The sequence below is a fragment of the Protopterus annectens genome, chromosome 1.part2 (assembly GCF_019279795.1).
Source record: "Protopterus annectens isolate FY-2018-M chromosome 1.part2, PAN1.0, whole genome shotgun sequence".
Taxonomy (NCBI): Eukaryota; Metazoa; Chordata; order Ceratodontiformes; family Protopteridae; genus Protopterus; species Protopterus annectens.
Window position 1 is genome coordinate 562,294,952 of NC_056727.1, and position 24,585 is coordinate 562,319,536.

Here is a 24,585-nt window from a genome sequence, read left to right on the forward strand (position 1 = left end):
ACTTATTTCATTCTCCCTCTTGCTTTTCCTAAATCTTACTACCCCTGTCTTTATACTGTTTCACTCAAGTCTCGCCACTTCCTTAAACACTTCAAATGTCTCTCTTATAGTTCCCATTGCTGCAGCCACATACTCTGACATTAAGATGTAGTCATAGGCATATAGCACAAACTGAGATTTGAATCCCCTCCTTTTCTTCAAGTATTGCTTAATTGTGTCTAACTTCCACTGTCAGCTCCTTGATCACAAGTGTGAATAGGCATGGAGAAAGTGTGCACCTCTTTCTGGTCTTCCTTTCAATACCTGCCTCCTCAGATGCCTTACTATTTCATTTTGTAACAGTTAGGAATGGAAACATACCAAAACATGCCTGTATTTGCTTTCTGCTCTTACTTGCCTCCATTCCACTCTATGTATCATCTCTACTAGTGTTTCTTGATTTCCTGGTATCATGTATCATGTAACAGCTGCATTACAAATTACTCATTTCCCCACTAGTCACACTATCTTGTATACCAATTATCCTGATATTACTCCATGAATGACTTTCATGATAATTGGTCTTTCCTTCCCATCTTTTTATTATGTCTGTTAGTTCCTGTAATCCGTGAATCTGCTCCTTCAGATCATCTTTAATTGCTACTTTGTCTTCCTCCATATCCTGCAGCTTTCCACTTCAGTCTATTGCCACTCTATTGTTTGTTTCAAGGAACTCACATCCTTGCCTGCTGTGATCAACCTTTCAAACAAAATTCCCAATTTTTTATCCTTATTTGCAACTTTGCAAAAGCCATCTGTTCCTCCTTTTTTTCCTAACCACTCATATTTTCTCCTTGGTTGTATTTTTCTCTCTGGGAATCCTGTTTTTATCCAGATTTCTGCAGGCTCTGCCCAGAGCTTTAGACTTATGCCATCATCTTGGCTGGATTCCCCAGCACCCTGTCTCTCAACCCCCTGTTGTCATTAAGCACCTTTTTGTGAGTGATTATGTTCACGATATGAGCTAACTAAAATAAGTTAGCAGTGTTGAACAGCAGATTTCCTTAAAATAAAATTATTTCTGAGTGGTAGGGCTCCCTTGTAACTGTGGGCCTTGGGCAGCCACCCAAATCACCCTTATTATACTGTACCAGTGATCCCTGTCCTTTCTGAATACCTTATATTTCCTATGACTCCAGCAATGTTCACCTGTCCTTCATTGCGTACAGCTGAGAATTGATTTCTTTGGTTCCAAAGGCTTCAGGTATTTGCTTACATAGCACTGCAACTCCAATTTCATATTTCCTCCTCTTAAAATTCTAACATAACATTGTAACTCTTATTTCCTATTTATATCCCTCAAAATCATCTCAGTAATTTTCATTGCTGTAGTGCAGCTCTTCTTCTTCTCCCCTTTTCATGTACATCCTGCTGTCTATATTAGAATAAACTTATTAAAGTTAATAACTTTAATTAAATTGTTTAAGCCAAATGGTTATTGAGGAATTCTGTCTCCCAGATATTAGGATCATAAACATTGCCTCCAACCAATGTGTCCAATAATTCCTTAAAGGAATCAATACTCTTTCCCTCTTTCAATGATTCAGGGATCTTATTCTATAGAAGTAGAATTCTTTTGGTTATGTGACAATTTCTAAGTTTCACCCTAGATGTGAGGATATAAAATCTTACATTTTTTGTGTTTGTATGCTTAAACATCAATGTCAAATAATGCCTGTAATAAGTTATCATGAAAGACCTTATGAGGAAATAGAAATCTTCCATGAATGTATCTATAATATATGGAATATAGATTCAAAATTCAACACCCATTCATAAAATCCAGATTGTTAACTATTGATAATTTTTGGTAAACCTCATTTGAACCTGCCTCATATGGTTAAGCGGTCCATCACTGTATGTACAAAAGCCACTATTATATTCAAGTATTGGCTTCACATGTTCTTTATATAATATAATTAAACATTTGACATCCCTTGTGGTAATATTTTTATATATTAAACCCAGTTCATTCAATGCACTGCATTGAATAGTCTCAGCATGAGTTTCAAGGGAAAATTTAGCAGATGTAATCCTTAATCCTTTATAACAAATAACTTCTGATAATTCAAATGAGGAAAAAGATACTGGCTTCCTTAATTGTAGTTTCCCAAAAAACATTATATTGATCTCATTGTTACTGAACTGCAAATCTACCCTTTTTGCCCAATTGTTTATCTTTGCCATATAAGAATTGATGATTACAAAGTCATCCTCAGTATTTGTGAGGAACTCAGTCTTGCAATCATCCATGTACTTACAAATCCAGCAGTGTTCATCTACATGTATGGTACCAAATACTGTATTAAATAATAAAAGACCCAAAACTGATCCAGCAGATACTCTTGATATAATTCTAACATGGTCAGACATTGTTCCCTGAACCATGACTACCTGGGAACTACCAGATAGTTAATTTGTAATCTATCTGATTAAACAAGGGTTGATTTGTAAGAACTTTAACGTTCTATGAATTGCAAAGTGAGAAAGTAAATCAAAAATCTTAGTTAAGTCTAAACAGATTGCGCTTAGACCTAAATCTAATGCTATGGTAATTTTGTTATAGAAGTTTGCCCAGTTATTTGGGGTAGAAAATCCCTGGTTAAAGCCATGTTTGAAATATATTTCACATCTTACAGTGTAAAATAGCAGTCAGACATCTTTCAAAGCACTTTCTCAAAATAGATGTTAAACTTATCGGATGATAATTTTGCATATCAGATTTATTACCCTTTTTATAAATGGATGGCATGGGATATTGTTTCCATGAATATAGAACAATACTTATTTGTAAACAATTGCTTAAAATAATATATATATAAGATCAGTTTACTGATAACTAATACCACAAGGATTCTACTGGGGCCCATTGTAGTCAGTTCTGTTAATTTTATGTTGTGTAGATCTCAAGATATCATCAGTTATCGTTGGCCATGATGTTTTTTTTTTTTACCATCCCCCAAGTAAGTATCAAATATTACATTTGTTATAGCATCTGAGTAATTGTAAAATACATATTAAATGTTTTAGCAATATTTTTTCTTCCCTTATAATAGTTCCATTTGCTTCTTTTGAGCACACTGGTGGAGCTTTATTACTGATAAAATTAAAGTAACTATAAAAATTTTTCTTATTATTAGAGTCATCAACTAACCCATTTATGTATTTTTTTCAAATCTGATTAGTTGTTTCAACTCCCTACTACAATTATTTGTGCTTGTTTACTGGGAAAGTCCAACAGGGTAATACCCATTTTCAGAGGAGGCCTGGGAAGAAAAGCTCCATTTGCTTACATTGCATTATACTAAGTTCCAGTTAAAAACAGAGTAGTTACATTTCTATTTACATTTACACACAAACAGTAGTTGCATGTATACATTCTAAGATTTTGCAGAGGATGAAGTTACTACAGAGAAAGCCCATGTACAACTTAATGGATTGCACAGGCAGCAGTCATGTATAAAAATGGTTTTGTCATTTCAGTGAGAGGTTGAGTATATTCTGTTTAAAGAGAATATTTGGAGAGTATTGTATGGTGACCACAAAGTCTCAGTCTTGAGATGAGCATATGCAGGACCAGGATTGGTTAAGATGTTCCCTGGGGTTCAATAATGCCTACACTAAGTGTACACTAAGTATATACCGAGTGCGTAACGAGACAACACAAGCATAACCCAAAAGTTTTTCTCCTAATTTTAGTTTTCCTACTGATATTCTTGCGACTTTAAATATCGAGAAGGATTCATAAAAGTTACCACAAAGTGTAGACTACATGTACACTTAGTGTAATCTTTCTGAGTGACTAGAAAGCACAAAAATGTGGTAGGTATGTTCTTGAATACATATTGTGTACACTTAGGGATGTTCTTGAATACATATCGTGTACACTTAGTGTAGGCGTTAATGAATGTGGTCCATTGTTTAAGGAGTGGTTTAAAACTATTGAGTTTGTTGGAAAGTTTTATTTGTGTGAGGATACTATTTCGGAGTTTAGCAATGTATTGGGAGTAGAGAGAGAGTCTTCTGCAACATTATTTGATTTATTTGTAAGTAATAAGAATTTGTTTTTAGAGCGGAGGTCCCTTGCTGTGCAGTAGGTCAGCAATAAGTTATGTAGTGCAGGGCATTTTTCTGGATGATGAATAAGTTTGTCTGCTGTAGTTGTGTAGTTCAAGACAGTTTAATTGCTTTAAGCTATGACAAGCTATGACAATGGTGGATCCCATGGGAGAGACTGGTGGCAAATTTAGCTATTTTATTTGTAACAGGAGACATATTTCTTTTTTGAGTACTGTTTAAGTTTGTTAGGATAGGAGCAGCATATAAGAGAGTTGGCAATAAGAAGGTGGTGGCTAGAGTTTTTCTTGCAGTATCTGTAAAGAATCAATTGAGCCTAGTTGCCGGTGTGTAGATTTAATGGTGCGCAGTATATGCTGATCATATTTGAGACTGTCATATATTATAACACCTAGCGGTTTACTGTGAGTTACAGTTTCAGTGACAGTATTATTTGCTGACTTTATGATAAAAAATTGCTTTTGATTTTGGCAACTTTGTGAGGGGAAAAGCATATCTTAGTTTTCTTGGGGTTGAGTAAGATGTTTGCTGCTTTGAGTCAGGTTTCTACAGAGGAGAAAGATTTTTGGATAATGTCTTGGAGCTTATTTATTGATGAGGCCGCACATACTAAAGTTGAGTCATCTGCATACTGAACTAAACTGGCATGGTGAGTGGAAGTGTGGAGGTCATTAATAAATATATTAAGTAGGAGACAACCCAGGATAGAGTCCTGAGGGACACCCGTAGTAACTGGCTGAAAAGATGGGCAGGTTTGTAGCCATTTAACTGCTTGTTGCCTTCCAGATAGATAACTAAGAAACCACAACAAGGAGTATTGTGAAAGTCCTACTGAAGAGAGTCGAACAAGCAGTTGCTGGTACAGGACAGTATCAAATGCCTTTGACAAATCTAAGAACATGGTGGACACAAGCAGACCATGGTTTCTGTGTTGGTTTATTATATTGGTAAAATGTAGTAGAGCAGTACTGGTGCTGTGCTGGGACCTAGAGCCATGTTGTATTTCTGACAGCAGGTTATTTGAGGTTATGTATTGCATCAGCTGCATATGGATGCATTTCTCTAATATTTTGGGGTGGGGAGAGAATCACTATTGGTCTGTAGTTATTAAACTCTGTAGATATTTCACCTTTGTGCAGTGGTATGATGTAGAATTTTTTCCACAGTGATGGAATAGTATGGACACAGGGAAGGCTATGACTTCTGTGGCCATTTTTAGGAAGTCTGATGGTAGCTGGTCTACAGCTATGGAAGTAGTTTTTAGTTTAAGGAGCAGCTTCCTTATAAGCAATGTAGGTACTGGACTAAACTTCAAGAGCTGTAGATAATTTTGATTGGACAGAGGTAGAGAGAGGAGGGCAGATGTATTAGTGTCTAAGAGAAATAATATTGATTGTATAAAGTAGGAATTAAGCTGTGTGGGGAGTCTGTTGTATTGTCTGTTTTGGGAGATGGAGTGGTATACTTGCCAGGGTAAAGTAGTTTACTGATGACCAAAAATGTTTTGGGTTGTTTTTATGTTTGTCCTGTAGGTTGGTATAGTGTCTTTCTTTATTCTCTTTGACATTGAGTTTTGCAAGGTTTCTAATATGTCTAAATTGCTGGAAGGCATTTTGAGTTCTATTTTTATACCAAATTTTCTATGTTTTTTCCACTTTTTTACTGATATTTTTGTTTCTTTTGTCAGCCATGGTGCGGGGTTGGACTTTACTCTTTTATTATGTACTGGTGCTAGATTATTTAAGGTCTGTAAGAATATGTTATTAAAGTGTTCTACAGCAGTATCTTGTGGAATTGTTCTAAATACATTCCAGTTATATATTGTTTTACTGTTTCATTGAAAATAATTTTTACTGATATTGGTTGTATTTCATATTTTATTATAGATAACATGTTTATCTCGGTAAGTTCTAATAGCATATGTTGGTATGGTCATTTATGCAATCTGAGAGGCAGCCTACTTTTGTCAATTTGTCTGGTTTGTTTCTAAGAATCCGGTTTAATGTTGAGTGTCTTCCTGAAGTTTTACTGATCCTAGTAGGTATGGTTATTAATTGTCTGAAGACGAACAAGTTTATGGATTCAGTGGGGGTAGTGGCATTTATGAATTGCAAGTCTATATTTAAGTCTTCAAGTATTATAGTTTCAAGGTTAATTTGTTGGGCTATCCAAATACAGGATGCTTTTAGCAGTATCAGTGTTATTCCCTTGTGGTATACAAATTGCTAGTAAACACATAGTTTTCCTATTGTTGATTTTTAGGAGTGTTATTAGAAGTTCAGCATTGTTAAATATGGGTATTTCCTGTGGAAGTAAGGTGATGGTTAGGGAATTTTTATACATGATTGCTACACTACCTTGTTTTGTCTGTCACTCCTGAGTATATTGTAGCCGGGGATGGAGGAGTGATCTCATTATCCTTTATTTCTCTTTCTAAGCAGGTTTTGTTAGCGATAATTACATCAGGAGTGTATGTGGTAAGGTAGGCATGTATGTCATGGATTTCATTGCACATACATCTTAGGTTCATATTTAGTAAGGTGAGTTTGTGATCTGTTTTTTTTACTGAGATGTATTACATGACTGGTTTATTCTAGGGTTGGAAGTGATGTTTTTTATGAACAGTGGGACCTAGGCTGGGATGAATATCTCCACTAATTGTGTGAACTAATATTTTATGGAGAGAAGAGTGTGGCCAGTTATATTTTGGTCTTGGTTTGTATTTGATCATAAATTTGGATACTTAGTTTTGAGATATTTATAGATTAATCAAATCTAGTTTGTTTGTAGAGATAGGGTGTTATGGAGAAAAGAAGGCTGGATATATATTGATAGTCTTTGTGAGGATTAGTTGAAGTCCTAAGTATTTGAAGGAGGTGGATTTGATAATTATTGACAAGGGCTAATAGAGTGAGGAGAAATTTTAAAATAATGTGAGTTAGGAGCATCTTATTTGACTTGGGGTTTATCTCTGTTATAAATTAGGATTAGAAAACATTAGAAGGGTACTGGGTTGGTTGTATAGATATAATTTGATAGTTATAGAGGGCAAGGATTAAGACAGTTTGAGAGAATCTTGGGTGCTAAACAAGAGTGGGTGTTACTATTGGGAGGAATTTTATTGATTGTTTTCTTCTGGAGAGAATTGATGGTATTGGTTTGAGGAATGTGTGGGTAGCTCCATGGAAGTGTAAATGTAGAGTAAGAGGGGTGGGTGGGAATTGGGGGTAGGGTAGAAGAGTAGAGACAGTCCGAGCATTAGCGAGGGCGAATGAAGTGGGTTGAAAACTTGGCAAAGAGACAGAAAAAAAAGCAATCAATGACTTAACTTAAACAGTAACAAAACTGCTGATAGGGATAAGTAAAAGAACAATCCAGTTTAAAAGGCCTCTGAGATAGTAGATGGAAGTCTTGATTTTGGTGCTGTAGGATACAGTTTTAGTAGGATAGTTAGTACAGTATTACCTTGACCTGACTAATTGTGATAACAGTAAAATATTGCACTTGTCTGTTTGAACAACTGTATAATACAAGGCGGTTTCTATGGACTTTGACATGCACAGTCCAAAGGCTACCCTGACCCCCCACAGATCAGCAAAACAATGAAAAAAAGTAAGCCAGAATGCAGTAGTGCAGCTCTGGAAAATTGCTGGCTCACAACTCAATGTGGTTATACAAGAAGAGAAATAAACTTAAGGAAGGAGACAGTAGGCTGCTAAAAATAATGAACTGAGCACAATTAAAGGAGAAAGTATCAATGGTACTGCTGTAGTCTAAGAAAATGGAGCTATTATAGTAGACAAAGTTCTTTGTTTTAGCCTGCCATAATATTTATACTTTACATAAAAATATAGCTCACAGACTAGTGTTCAAACTGCTGACTTCACTGTTACATACATTCATATCTATTTGCTTGCAGGGAAAGTTTTATAGCAAAATAAAACACACTAAAGAGACAGTTGAGTGCACTGAGTCAGTGTTGACTACACACAAATACTGTCTCAGATCTGAAAGTGGTTTAATAACTGTCTCTGGTTGTTTGACTTTTCGGCTTTTCCTGGCTAGGGGTCGCCACAGCAGAACTCCGGTCCTCTAATGATTGGCATTAGATTTTTTTTATGGTGCTGAGTTGCCAGCCTGATGCCCAGCCTTCATCGAAGACATGCCCATTCACGCATGTCTTTCAGAGGCCACTCGACCATGAGGAGGACATGCAGACTCCACACGAAAGGCACTCCAGCCATGAATCAAACAGGAGAACCTCTTGCTGTGAGACAACAATGCTACCGCTGTACCACCGTGGCTTCTAATAACTGTCTCTGGTAAGCAAAAATAAAAAAGTAGTGGGGAAACCAAGGTGACTTCCTTGAAGGCATGCACTTCCACTAAAGAAGGACAGGAGGATATAAATAATGAGAAAATTAACTGTAAAATATGTGAAAATATATAAGAGAAAGAAATAGTTTGAGTAAAAGCAGTATGAGCAAATGTCAGTGTCTGCTAGGAAGTAGAGAGTAAAAGCTGACCAGCAGGATGTCAGTGAAGGAAGGTTTAAAGACTATAAGGCTATTTCCTACAAACTAGGATACTGAAGCACTTGTCGTCAGCTTAGTCACTGTGCAGGCTAAAATACATGCAGAAGACTGGATGCCCCTAGCACTTACTTAAAGCACAAGGCCAGAGGTGGAACATGGTTTGTCCTAAATATAAGGTGGGTGGCATGAGTGGACTCAGACTGCATATTGGATGAGCCTGTTGTGTGTATGCTTTAGGGATGTTTCCAATGCCACCAGTAAGTACACTGAAATTGTTAGTGGGTTTTAATAAATATAGAAATTAAGTTCTGTAATACAGTTGCTGTGATGGGGCCACTTGGCTACTACCTTAAACAACACATCCTCACAAGAAAACAAGCAGTACTATTTTGTTAATGCCCTTACAAACAAAAAACAACTTTTAAGCACTGGAACAACAAAGAACATTGAAAATTTAAGGATAAGGTAGGAAACAATTTGAAGAAAATAGCTTCTAACCTCACAAACACTTTAAATTGAACAGATGCTTTAATAAGCACTTACTTTAATTTACATTCCAACCAATTCTTTTTGGTATTGAAGGGAGTTGATAGTGGTATGAGATCTCTACAGTTTATGTTACCTTTCTAGCTTATTTAACACTAGTTGTAAAGATTTATGGTAATAAAATATGCGTTCAGGTCTTCTAAAACACTGAAATTATGATGACAAATATTGGACACCATTACAAAAATTGCTGACATAAATCAACTGAACTACAAACAATGTCTGCAAGTCATACTTAGTAGAAGATATACTTACAGGTAGAAATTAGGTTCAGCAATATCTGCAAAGCACCAGTTAAACACAATCAATTGGTGAAGTAAGTATAACATAAACTTCAAACATTTGATTGTCTTTTATCAGTTACCCTTTTACTCCCATGCACCCTGCTAGAGAAGGGGGGGGGATGATGAGAGACAGAGAGTGTGGGGTGATTGAGGTATAAAGCACAAAAGAGGGTGGAACAGTAGAAAGAAGATTCATGTAAATTGCTCCCGAAACAAGCAATAGGCTCTGTGTAATTAGCCTAGGTTACCCCCCCCCAAAAAAAAGATCAGCAAAACAATTAGAATGTAGGAGTGCAGCTCTGGAAAATTACTGGCTCACAACTCAAAGTGGTTACACAACAAGAGAAATAAACTTAAGGAAGGGGACAGTGGACTGTTAAGAAGAATTAATTGAGCACAGTTAAAGGAGAAAGTACAGTGGGACTGCTGTGGTCTAAGAAACTGGAGCTATTATAGTGGACAAAGTTATTTGTTTTAGCCTGCCATAATATTTATAATTTATATAACAATATAGCCCACAGACTGGTGTTTAAACTGCAGACTTCATTGTTACATATATATCTATTTGCTTGCAGGGACACTTTTATAGCAAAAGAAAAACACACTAAAGAGACTGTTGAGTGCACTGAGTCAATGTTGACTGTGCAGAAATACTAGCTCAGAGCTGAAAGTGGTTTAATAACTGTTATGGGCAAGAAGAAATAAAAAAGGAAGGGGGGGGGACCAAGGGTGGCTTCCTTGAAGGCATGCAGTTGCACTAAAGAAAGACAGGAGGATATAAGTAATAGGAAAAGCAAGTCTAGAGAAGTGAAGAAAATATAAAAGAAAGAAATAGTTTGAGTAAGAGCAGTTTGAGTAAATGTCACTGACTGTTAGAAAGTAGAGAGTAAAAGTTGACCAACAGGATGTCAGTGGAGGAGGGTTTACAAACTAGGAGACTGAAGCACTTGTCTTCAGACTAGTCACTAAGCAAGCTAAAATATACACAGCAGACTGAATGGCTGTAGCACTTACTTAAAGCACAAGGCCAGAGATGGTACATGGTTTGTCCTAAATAAATGGTGGGTAGACTGAGTGGACTCAGACTGCCTATTGGATGAGCCCGCTATGTATATGCTTTAGGGATGTTTCTAGTGAATTTAAAGCACAAGGGCCCAGGTGGTACGCAGTTTGTCCTAAATAAATGGTGGGTGGATTGAGTGGACTCAGACTGCATATTGGATGAGCCTGCTGTGTGTATGCTTTAACTTTAGGAAACTTCGTAATACCACAAAAAATCTATATTCCTTCACAAAAAGAACTACTACCTTAAATTCCAAAAGACCCAACATCAAAACCCACAAAAGTTTTGGTCAGGAATCAATAAACTACTCCACCCAGGACAGTCCAAAACACCCACACCCTCAAACTTAACTCAAACTTCTCCCAACCAAATTGCTGACACCTTTAATACATTTTTCTCTGAAGCAGTTCAGTCACTAGCAAATACCTTATCAACTGTCACCACCACCAAACTATCCTCACTAACTTACTTGCCCCAAACATTTAACCTCCAGCCTGTTCCAACATCTCTCATACACTCCCTACTTCTCAAACTTAAACCATGTACACCATCAGCTGACCTCCTCCCAGCTGAATACCTGCAAATTGCAGCTGGTGTACTTGCCTACCCTATTTCTATCTTAATAAACAGAACCATTTCAGAATTCTATGTCCCATACATCTGGAGAGTCTCACATAGTATCCCCTTGCATAAGGGAGGTACCTTAAATGACTTATCAAACTTCCACCCCATAGCCCTTCTCTCTCCTTTAGCAAAAATTATGGAGAGATGTATCCACCATCAATTACTGCATCATATCCTCCAAAATGACCTACTAGCAGACTGCCAACATGGTTTCAGACCTTACCACAGTACTACAACTGCTCTTCTATCCTTCACAGACTGCATTAATAAAAATAGGAATACAAATCTGCTATCTTCTGCTCTTTTCATAGACCTCTCCAAGGCCTTCGATATGGTTAACCACCAACTATTGACTGTGATACTTAAATCACTTTCTCTTGATTATAAATTAGTACAATGGTTCCAATCCTACCTGGAAAACAGAAACTAAGCAGTCCTATGAGACACTAAACTATCCTCTCAGCTTCCAGTCACCCTAGGAGTTCCACAAGGCTCAATTCTTGGACCACTCCTTTTTACTATTTTCATTAATGATTTGAAAACTTCCCTTCCCCAAGCAACGTGCATACAATATGCCGATGATTCAGCTCTGATATGTGCTGTATCTCCTCCAGCAGAACTCCAATTCAATACACAGTCTTTACCTTAGTAGAAAACTGGTTCCATCAAAGATGTCTCCTCCTCAACCCAACAACATTAAATTATTACTTTTTACTCCCACACAGAAATCCCCTCCTATAAATTTCATAGTTGCATCAAATAATGGCGCAGAAATTGCTCCCGACACCACCAACAAACTCCTGGGTGCAACAATTGACAACAATCTCAACTTTAACACACACATTAATGTAACTATTAAATCAGTTAATAGAAAACTTGGATTGCTTTATAGGATCAAGCCCTTTCTCAAGCCTCTGCTAAGATTTCCATTGCTCAGATCCACCTCATTTCCACCCCTCTCTACGCCTCCCCTATCTATACTAACTTATCCAAAAGCAACCTGAATAAACTAGCAACATCCTACAACAACATAGCCAAATTTGCCACCGGTGCCCCCTTTCATACCCACCATTGCCAGAATCTTAAACTTCTCAAGTGGCTGGAAGTTCACAACCAAATACTTTCCCAGCAACTCATTTTTATCCACAAGATCATACACCATCCTACTAATACTCCCATACTCTGTAACCTCTTTAACTCCTATAAAAATCTACCAACCCTAAGATCTGCAAAAAAGCTACAAGTAGCCACCATAAAATCCAACAACAAATCCGGGGACTGCCTGTTTTCAAATGCTGTTGGCAATATTTGTAACAAACTTCCTAGAGAAATAACATCCCTGACTTCCACCAACCTTTTCAAGAAAAAAAATAAAATCTTCATTAAAAGCCAATGGCTCTGCCCCTGCTCTAATCCTGACTGATACTAATTATCCAATTTGTATACATACTTCTCAATTAAAAAACTTTTTTTCTGAAATTTCTCTATGCTCTACTCTGTATTGAATCAAAAAATTCTCTATTTGACTGTATGTTTGACTGCCCTACTGTCCTAATGAAACTCTTGTACTGTAAATGTTTTTGTTATATTTTTCTTTTAATACATCTGTAAAATAACAATCTGTCTTCTATGTGTAACCTTATAACTGATTTGTAAATATTTTTGCTAAGCAGTTGCAATAAGTTTGTAAATTGTTTTTTTTTTCCACTGCTTTTATGGACTATATGTATAATATGTATAATTTTTTTCTCTGAGCTTTTCTCCTTGGGCCTCTACTAAAAATGGACATATATCCAGTTAGACTAGCCCGGTCAACAAATGTAAAATAAATAATAAATAAATAAATATTTCCAGTGAACCCTGTAACTCCCTTTGACCCTGTTAGAGAGAGAGGGGAGGGAGGAAGGAATGAACCTTCCGTTGTTAAGCTAACCTTATTTATTTATATTTAACCTTCCTTTGTTAAACTAACTGGGATGTTTCTTGTAGATTAGCCGTAGTCATTTCTTTTCTTTTTTTATGTAACTTATGAAGTCTTAAGCTCCATCAAAAGGGAAGATTTTTCCTCTTTTTATGATTTATAAGTTGAGGTCTTCTTAACACTATCACTCAATATTCATTTTAAGATTTCATATTCAAAAGTATTTACAAATGTTTGTTTATGCTAGTCAATTTTATTGAGTATGTTTAACACTTATAATCTGTAAATCCATACAATTGACTTAGAGTTGAGTGTCACAGATACATTAAATACAACTGAGAGTTGATCTGAGGACCCTAGTGGAGAGGAGGCATGTATGTTACCTATCAGATCGCCAAGAAGGTCAATAGGAATAAGGTCCAATATATTATTCCTTCTAGTAATGTTCATATTTAATTGGCACAATTTATAGTATGAGTGAATATTAGTGAATTCCTTATCATAACAGTCCCTCAAAGTCAAATTAACCAAATCATTACAATGGTAATTAAAGTCTCCTTGTAAAATTTGGGTCTATGTTATGGGTTCATATTCTATAATCGAAGATGCAATCCTTCAAATGCGTCTTGATCGAACATGAAAGCACAAAACAACAAAATAGCGAAATGGCATATAAGCGATTTCTTTCCTTGGGAAAGAAATCACTTGGCCGCCTCCATTACTTTGCCGTTTTTTGCACTGTAGTATGATTTCGGAGGTGGTATATTTAAGTAGGGGGTGTGTGGGGGCACATCCTCCCATTTTATGTAATGTTTTGAAGTTTTTATTTATTTTTTTTGCTGTTCCAAGTGTTCGGGATTGTAAGCTTTCGTTTAGATGAGGTCGATAAATCAATGTTCGCTGATTTAATATAGACCCTATATTATGTAATCGAAAAGTTAGTTAAGCGAATGGCACTTACATCGCCATTCAGCGAACTGTTCATAGTGAGATTGCGGTGTGTTATATATAAACTGCTGAAATTGTCATATTAAAGATTACATGATAGGAAGCCAAATGCAATGCATTAATATTTGACCTTTGTCTAGTGTAGCTAAAGAGATAATAAAAGTTGTTCAGAAGCTAATTATTTATATTGTCATAATGTTTGCATTTCTGTAAATACCTCAACAACCAAACACAGAGATGCTTAGCCTCATACAAAAACTCACAGCTAGATGAATAGAATGCTGCTAATAGTATATATTTTGCTGAAGTAGTTACTGAAGTATTATAAGTTGTTTACAAAACATTACAAATGAAAATTTATTGTGTTTATTGTGTTACAACATCCAGTTTTAAGACCAACAATCTATTGAATGCTAGCAATGAATAGTTTAACTTGTGCTGAACAGTTAGTGATGCATATGGTTTTAGAGATATGAACATTTGTCTGAACTATGAGGATGGAACTTTAATTTGTCAAAGGGCTTATGATGTAACCAATGGAAACAGAATGCAACATTCCAGAGCTCCACAGGAGGGAATGAGTCAAAAAAGAAGTTATGTACTTAGCATAACGTTCCATGTGTGTTGTCCATCTTGACCTTTATTCTCACTGATGGCTCAGATCCAAAGTGTCGGATCCATCTCGGCCTTTCCAAAAGCTTGAGGTCTTCAGCAAATCTTGTGGGCATCCTTCCCTAGCCATAATGCAGTTCCCCAACTTCCTCAGATCTTGTTTGCCCACCATGAAATCATAAAATGAGCAAAAACTTCTTTTATGTGGAATAATACCCAAGGTACATACATTTATCAATGGGCCAAGGCAGTATTTCTGAGGCTATGGAGCTCCATCAATCCAATAACTACTCAGTCTCCCAGGAGTGTAGGAAGGGGGCATGGAGGGTAGGTTGTGAGAATAAATGTCGAGATGGACAACACACATGGAATGTTATGGTAAGTACATAACTTCTTTATGTGTTGTCAATCTCACCTTTATTCTCACTGATGGGACCGCGTCTCAAGCAACCTTACTCTTGGGTGGCTCATGGGAATATATTCCTCAGAATCATAGAACCAAAACAGGCTCTACTCCTGTAGGCCAAATCCACTTTGTAATGAGTAATAAAAGTATGAGGTTTTGCCCACGTAGCTGTCGCACATTTATTGTCCCAGGGTAACCTTACTTGGAAAGCTGCAGATGTAGCTATCAACCTGGTGGAGTGTGCTTTAACAGGGAAAGGAAGAGGCCTGTTTTTAGAGCTGTAGATACAGGATATACAAAAGGTGAGCCATCTAGATAAGGTAACTTTTGAAAGTGGTTGATCTTTTCTAATCTCAGAGTAGGATATAAAGATTTGATACGATTTCCTAAATTCTGAAGTTCTGTGCAAGTAAAAGCATAACTGTCATTGCATGTCTGGAAGATGCAAAGAGTATTCACCTTTGTTTTGGTAATTCAGGAAGAAAACTGGCAGCGCAATAGATTGGTTTAGGTTACTTTCTGACACAACCCTTGGAAGAAAGGAAGGATTAGGGCGTATAGAAACTCTGTTCTTATGAAAAAACAGGTATGGGGGCTTGATAGTAAGGTTTGCAACTCTGAAACTCTTCTAGCTGAAGTAATAGCGACTAAAAAGAGTGTTTTCCAAGACAGAAATTTTAAATCACATGTGGCCGAAGGTTCAAGGGGGGGGGGGGGCAAATGATGTTTGTTAATATGAAATTTAGATCCCAGGGAGGAGTTGGATTTTTGTATGGGGGTCCGATCATCATTGTTCCTTTCAAAAAGACTTTACAAAGTCTGTGCAACATAATCGAATTGCCATTTTTTCCCACATGAAAATTTGAAATTGCTGCCAGTTGAACTCTAATAGAAACTGCAGTTCTCTCATGAAAAAGTTTCACTAGAAATTCCAGGATAGAATGTATAGGTACAGAAAAAGGATCTCTCTGATTATCACTTGCCCAACCTATTCCACTTACTCTTGTACAATCTTTGTGTAGAAGATTTATGGAAAGACAACAAAATATGTTTTACTGGGGAAGAAAGTTGAGGAAACCTGGTGATCAGGGGAATTGGAGCAGCCAAGCTGTCAATTTGAGGTTGTGTAGGCTGGGACGTACCATTCCCAATGGATGAGTCAGAAGGTCTGGAGCAGGGTCCAGAATCCACGGTTTGTCCAGAAGATGGGGCTGAAGGAAGGGAAACGAGATTTGACGAGACCATTAAGAGGACAATCAGGATTATTGTAGTCTCCGACAAGCTTGCTTTCTGTATCAACTTGGAAATCAGAGGAATTAGAGGAGTCCCTGAGGCCAATTGTGAACAAATGCATCCCTTGGCGACTCCCCCATGGGAGGATCCAGGACAAAGTAGTTGCTGCATTTGGCATTGAAGAGTGATGCAAAGAGATCGGATTAAGGCTGGCCCCATTTTCGGAAAATCTCTTCCACAACTTTCTTAATGAGGGACCACTTGTGCGGTCATTATATGGCTCTGCTCAATTGTTCTGCAATCACCTTGGATTTCCCCAGAATGTATGTTGCAGTCAGAAAATGGCTGGAGGTTGTTGCCCATTGCCAAAACTTTAGAGCTTCTCGACAAAGCTGAAGTGTATAGTCCCTCGTTTGTAGCAGGAGATGTCTGGTTGTGGTGGTTATGAGCCAGTCCCCCAGATACAGAAACACTCAGAATCCTCAGTGTCTCACGTGAGCTGTCTCTACTGCCATGCATTTGGTGAACACTCTGGGGGCTGTAGTGAGACTAAAGGGCAGAGCTCAAAACTGGAAGTGACTGGTTCTTAGCCTTCTGGATTTCCTTTCCATTCGAATGTGGTAGTATGCATCCTGAAGGTCTATAGAGTATATCCAATTATCTTTTTCCAGGAATGGAAGTATTGACTCCAGTGTCACCATCCAGAACTTGGCCTTTTTCACAGATTTGTTTAGTTTACTGAAATCCAAGATTGGTCTGCAGTCCAGTGTTTTCTTTGGAACTAAAAAGAATCTTGAGTAAGTTCTGGATCCTCTCTGGTCTATGGAGACTTCTCGGATGACTCTTTTTCTTAGCAACTTTTGAATTTCTAAAGTTGCTTGTTCCTTTTGACTCTGTAGAATGTCTAGAACTGACTTGTTCACAGGAGTGGGGAAGGAGAAAGTAATCATCTATTCCGTGGATATAATGTCCTGCAGAAATTTGTTATCTTTAGCCAGGTTTTGAGGTGTAGAGGCAATCACCCCCCCCCCCGACTGCTTCCAGAGGCAAGCAGTCAGGCATTCCTTCAGGAGCGCTGAAAGGGTCTGCCAAAGAAAGAGTCTCTGGATTCCTGATTCTGTGGGCCTCCTCTGTCATGCGGACAGCATCTTCCATTATTGTTCATTCCTCTGCTCCTGGGGGAACTCCCACCTTGTGTGTCCTGGTAAGACCTCTGTGATTTCTTGAACCACATCTTCCCACTACCACTCTGACCTTTTGGGAACGGTCTTGTAGGAGGGGAAAGCCAGTCCAAAATGGATTCCTGCAAGTAAAGCATTTGCAAGGTTCCAAAATATCAATGCAAACCAAAAAATAACCAGCAGATAGTGGATGCCATAAAAATGATATATTATTACTACTGAGTGAAAACATCAGTATACAAAAATACAACTTCAAATTCACTAAGCCTTCATCAATGTACTGATCCAATAAAAAACACACATGTATATACTGAGTCACTAGCCAATAAACCAATTACAGGTGTTCAATTAATCCTGGAGCACAAAGCCCTCCTAGTTTAATGATCCATTTTCTCTCTTTTGCATTCAACAACTCATGCCATTCAAATTTATTGTGTTTGATACCCAAAATTTTATCAATAATTGTGAAGTGAAAAGAAGCTGTTTGATGGACTTCAGTGTGTTTATATAGAGCATTTGTATGTTTCTTGTTTTTAATTTCACTGATGTGTTCAGAAATTCTGTATTTAAGTGCTCTAGACGTCTGGCCCACATAAAAAGCTGAGCATTGACAGGTGGCCAAATATATAACCCAATCAAAACTACAGTTCACGAAGAAGGAAATGTCATATACTATACTTGTAGTTTTGCTAGTGAAACTGTTGGTTTTTAATAATCTACTACAATGTGTACAATGACCACATGGGTAACATCCTATAGCAATTTGTCGCTAGATGGTACTCTGCAGCTTCTGCTTAGGTTGATATCTTCCTTGTTTATAGTGATTAAAGAGGGAGCCAAGGTTTCTGCTATTCCTGAAGGAAAACAGACATTTAGCTCCCAGTATTTCTGAGAGCCTGTGATCTGCCTTAAGGATGTTCCAATTGGATTGCACACTTTCAATAAGTGCCCCAACATTTCTTCCATAGGTAGTCACTAACCCAGGATATCCAGTATTTCTACCTGATTTATCATGATATTGTAAAAGTGCTGTCCTATCCATACTATTGACAGGATTCCTGGCCAGCATAATGTGTCCTGGTTTATAGCCCCTCTCTCTGAATCTCTTAGTGAAGTCATCCCTATAGTGCATAAAGGTATTGTCCTGTGAGCAAATTATTTTCATCCTCATATATTATGATTTAGGAATGTTTTGACATATATGAAGGGGGTGAAAGCTGGAGGCATGGAGAAGGGAGGAGGAGAAAAACATACTTTAATGGCACACAAGGTCTTACCTTCCTCTTCACACCTGGTCAGCGTTTCTTTTACTTTAAGCCCAAAGAGAGATGAGCCATCAAAGGGGCCATTAACAAAAGGAAGACTTGAAAGGCTCTGTGAAATCGCAAAGGCATATCCAGGTCTGTCTCCTGATACAGATGCCTGAACCCACTGCCCTACTCACTCCATCTTCTGCATATGAAATGAGTCTCATGGATGAGTTTACAACCAAATTGATTGTAGCTAGTTGTGCATTGATCTTATCTGCTGCTGCATCAGCTACAGCTCCTTGCAGGAAATCTGATAATTCCTTTAACAGATCACTCTGTAGTCTACTGAAATGGGTAAGGTAGTTCAGTGACCATAAGGTAAAGGCTGCTGATGAAAAGACACACTTTCCATACCTCTCCATAGTTCTGGAATCCTTATTAGGAGGATGGATAGAGGAACTGGTCTCAGAAATTCCTTTTTCATGGCAGCCGCCATGACCATGGCATCAACTGCTACACCTTTGGTTAGGAAAGCCCGATCCTTTGGAGCTGTAATATATTTGTTTGGCCTCCTAGTAGTGGGTTCTATAGAATCTGGGGTCTCCCAAGCCTTCTGAGAGATTAACTCAATAAGCTCATTGAAAAGAGGGGTCACCCAAGAGGCTGAAATCTGAAGGGCTTCAGGTATACTGACCTCTCAGGTGAAGGGGAGGAGGACTGCCAGTCACCTCTCTGTTCTAAAATTTCTAGGATGTCTCCAAAGGAAACGTTCTCAGGAGGCAATTGTGGGGACCCTACAGCTTCATCGAGGTCAGTGTTGGATGTGATGGACTCCTCTGGGGAGTCTTGATGCTTCCTCTTGCATGTTCTCTTCCGAGGGACTTCCTCAGTGGGGTATTTTGGGGAAGTCTGCAAAGAGGGGAGTCCCCTGAGAGACATCCTGAGGCCTTGGATCCCTGTGGTCCTGTGGATGGGTGTGAGTAGCCAAAGACACCTTGTGCCGATGAGGGAGGAAGATCTGATTAGGTTTGTGCCTGAGACCGGAGGGTAGTCATCACCCTCCTCATGACTTTGAAGGCAGTATGCCTCCACTCCGAAGAACTCCCCAGACCCAACAAACAAAATGTTGGGACCGAAAGAATCTGCAGAGCAGAAGACAAAGGCTCCAAAGCTGAGGGAGGAGCTGAACCCATCTTCGCCAAGGCCCCAAGAGGCAGGGTTGGATCTGAGGAGATCCGAGCCAGCTCCAAGGACCCAACTGGTGAGTATCGGCTCCCAGAGGTCTCCTGCTCCAACTGGGCAGAGATGCTTGGGGCAGATACCGGATTTGAGGAGCCAACATGTCCTGGGCCTGATACAGACACACGCTGGATATCAGACTCTTCAGGTTCCAAAACAAAAGGACAGATCAGAGGAGGAGCAGGCACTGAAGGGGAAGATTGTGTCTGATCCATTTCCTTTAGGCTCAGATCCAAAAGTAATTTGGCTAAGGCAGGTGTCTTTAAAAGCCTCTGCACCACCCTAGCCACATCTTCATCTGAGAGACTCCTAGTTGACCGGGTAGAAAGTGTCGGTGATCTGTATCTGGTCAAAAATGGAGAAGGGAGCCGAGAAGGAATCAGCTCCAAAGATGGAGATCTGCTCTGATACCGAAATTCAGAAGGCAATGGCACTTTCAGAGCCGAGGAGTCAGTAGTAGTAGACTTCAGAAACAGAGGTTCTTTCTGCTCCGATAAAGTCTTTTATTCAGAGGTTCCTGCCTGCTCTGAAGGTTCAGTCTGAGTGGACATTTTAGGCTGTTTTGGTTTCAGCCCCAAAGAAGATTTCAGAGCCAGAGAATGATGTTTCCCCACTTTCTCTGACTTATCTGATTTTGAAGAGGAAGAAGCAGGGGAAATAGCCTCGGGAAATGGGGTTTTTAATAACCCCTTCGAGATCAGTTTATTTCTGCATTCCATAAGCACTCTGTGATTGAATGTTTGGCAAATGGAACAGGACTCTTGCAGGTGAAGGGGCCGCAAAGAGTACACACATAAATGTAGTTATTGAGGGGCATCTTCTTACTGCACTTTTCACATTTTTTAAATCCTAGAGGCTTCTCTTCCTTTTTAGACATGTTTGAGATGTACAGCTACAAAACTAATCAGAGAAAAGGAAGAAGAATATATATATATATATATATATATATATATATATATATATATATATTTTTTTTTATATTGGCAATAAAGGGACATGGGTTGGGTCCTCTAACAAAAACCAATGCTAACCAGTAATGGGGAGGATGAAATAACTAACAAACACCATTAACACGTTAAAATACTAACTAAGAGATTAAAAAGAAGGGAAAGGGAAAGAAACGCCCTCTAACTTAAACACGTGAGTTAGATGTCCTCTAACTTAAACACGTGAGTTAGATGTCCTCTAACTTAAACACGTGAGTTAGATGTCCTCTAACTTAAACACGTGAGTTAGATGTCCTCTAACTTAAACACGTGAGTTAGATGTCCTCTAACTTAAACACGTGAGTTAGATGTCCTCTAACTTAAACACGTGTGAGTTAGATGTCCTCTAACTTAAACACGTGAGTTAGATGTCCTCTAACTTAAACACGTGAGTTAGATGTCCTCTAACTTAAACACGTGAGTTAGATGTCCTCTAACTTAAACACGTGAGTTAGATGTCCTCTAACTTAAACACGTGAGTTAGATGTCCTCTAACTTAAACACGTGAGTTAGATGTCCTCTAACTTAAACACGTGAGTTAGATGTCCTCTAACTTAAACACGTGAGTTAGATGTCCTCTAACTTAAACACGTGTGAGTTAGATGTCCTCTAACTTAAACACGTGAGTTAGATGTCCTCTAACTTAAACACGTGAGTTAGATGTCCTCTAACTTAAACACGTGTGAGTTAGATGTCCTCTAACTTAAACACGTGAGTTAGATGTCCTCTAACTTAAACACGTGAGTTAGATGTCCTCTAACTTAAACACGTGAGTTAGATGTCCTCTAACTTAAACACGTGTGAGTTAGATGTCCTCTAACTTAAACACGTGAGTTAGATGTCCTCTAACTTAAACACGTGAGTTAGATGTCCTCTAACTTAAACACGTGTGAGTTAGATGTCCTCTAACTTAAACACGTGAGTTAGATGTCCTCTAACTTAAACACGTGAGTTAGATGTCCTCTAACTTAAACACGTGTGAGTTAGATGTCCTCTAACTTAAACACGTGAGTTAGATGTCCTCTAACTTAAACACGTGAGTTAGATGTCCTCTAACTTAAACACGTGAGTTAGATGTCCTCTAACTTAAACACGTGAGTTAGATGTCCTCTAACTTAAACACGTGAGTTAGATGTCCTCTAACTTAAACACGTGTGAGTTAGATGTCCTCTAACTTAAACACGTGAGTTAGATGTCCTCTAACTTAAACACGTGTGAGTTAGATGTCCTCTAACTTAAACGGACACTAACAGAAAGGGGAAAATGACAGAGAAAAGGTTACACTAATCTAGGGAATGAGATATTTAAGAAAAGGGAAAAATTTAACTACAAAGAACAAAGATAATAATAATAATAACTAAAGGGATTAAGATAGTAGTAATAATAGAAAAATTTAACCCAGAGCTTGGTAGAAGATTTTTATTTTATTTTATTTATTTCACATTTGTTGACCGGGAAAGTCCGACTGGATACATGTCCATTTTCAGTGGAGGCCCGGGGAGAAAAGCTCCACAGTGAATGAATATAATGCATTGAGATAATACATAGGACTCAGTAACAAACAATACATAGAACTAAAGAACAAACAAAACAAATTAGTTTCCTATACTAGAAAATGGTACAAAGGAGATGTAGTAAAAAAAAATAAGTTGATCATAAACAATATCAGGGATACAAACATATTAATACTGCTTCTAGCATGCGGATTCTCCATCTAGTCTAACCATTTCAGTTTAGAGGAGAGAGAAAGAAGTAAGAGCGAGGGGGATGCATCTAGGGAAGTAGCTATACTTGTGTGAGAGAGGATTAGTCAGGATTTGAGCATTGACAGAGCCAATATAACTTTAGATGTTGATTTAACCTTTTTTTGAAAACGCATAGGGAGGAAGTGCAGGAAAGGCTGGGAGGAAGGGAGTTCCATATTTTGCCAATGGCATTGCTAAAAAGTGAGTCACCACCTACATTGTTTGCTTTGACTGTTTGAACTAGTAGCTTATTGGAGGAATGCAGACTACTGAGATTATTATAGGGTCTTATTAAGTTATTCAGCGCTGGAGTTTTGTCAGGTTGGTTCAGGATTTTAAATGCTTCCATAAGTTGGGTCTGCTGTAGCAGGTTAGTGAGTTCTAACCAACCTAGGTTTCTTAGGTTAACACAGTGGTGTGTTCTATAGGGCATTCCTGTTGCAAATCTAGCAATCTGATTATAACAATGTGTTAGTTTGTTTATTTCCACTGTTTTAAGATTGGTGAGTATAGGGGAGGCATACAGGAGGGTAGAGAGAAGATGTGAGCGGGCCATGGTCACTTTCGCTATTGGGGTTAGAAAAGATTTGATCCGGTATAGAGACCCAAGTTTTTTATTAACGGTTTTGATGGTCTGATTAATATGGACATCAAATCTAAGTCTGTTATCTATGGAAACTCCTAATAGTTTGGTATAGGAGTCTGGAGAGATGACAGTCCCATTTTTGGATTGGATAGAAAAGGATAGAGGTGTGGGCTTTTGAGTGGGTTGGAAGAGTAGTAATTTGGTTTTGTTTGGGTTAAGGATCAATTTACGTCCTAATAGCCAGTTCTCTACTGCCCTGAAACATGTTTGGGTTTTGGATAATAGGTTGTCAGGAGTAGTGTCAGCACAGACTAATGTCGAGTCATCTGCATATTGAATGCAGGTTGCTTCAGGGATGGCTTTATACAGGTCATTTATAAAAATAGTAAACAGAAGAGGCCCCAATATAGATCCTTGAGGTACTCCTATAGTATTGGGTAGGAGGTTGGAAAGTTTAGAATGCCAGAGTACGGCTTGTTTCCTATCAGAGAGATAGCCATGAAACCAATCTAGAGCTTGTTTGTCTAGTTGGAGATTTTCTAGTGTATGATGTAGTAGCTGGTGGTTCACCATATCGAAGGCCTTCGATAGGTCAAGAAATAATGCTGAGGATATTTTTTTGTCATTTCAATTGTGATTGATAGTGTCGGTGAAAGAGAGAAGAGCAGTGGTTGTACTATGGTGGGGTCTAAAACCATGTTGTGTGTCTGTTAGTAATTTGTTCATGGTAAGATAGTGAAGGAGTTGTTTGTGTATCCTTCTCGAAGAGCAGATAGCAAGATGTGAGGAAGTTGGGGAACTACATTATGGGTCAGGAAGGATGCCCACGAGCTTTGCTGAAGACCTCAGATCTGACCCATCAGTGAGAATAAAGACAAGACTGACAACAACACATCTATCATTTAAGTCATTAACTTTTACATATACCTTTCAGGCATGAAATATGTAAGATTACAGAATAAACTACTTGTGCATGGATAGGTTCACAGTTGTGTACTAGGCTAATGACTATTAGGGCCTTTTTAAGCCTAGCCATGCATCCCAAATCTCTGACAAGTTCTGGTACCCTTGATAAGTGTTAGAAGTGGTTTGAGAAACAAAGCATTTACAAGCAGGGATCTGGGAGATGAACCATTTATAAGCTACCTGTGTCCATTTGAGACATAGTTGCCAAACCAGGGATGAATTTCTTGTTCCCCATTCATTTGCTAAAGTTATTGCTAAAGTTACACTTGAATTAGGTTAGGGAGGAACTCTGCTTTACATGGATGGGGAGCCTGTTCCAGAGAAGGGGTAGACTGTGGGATACA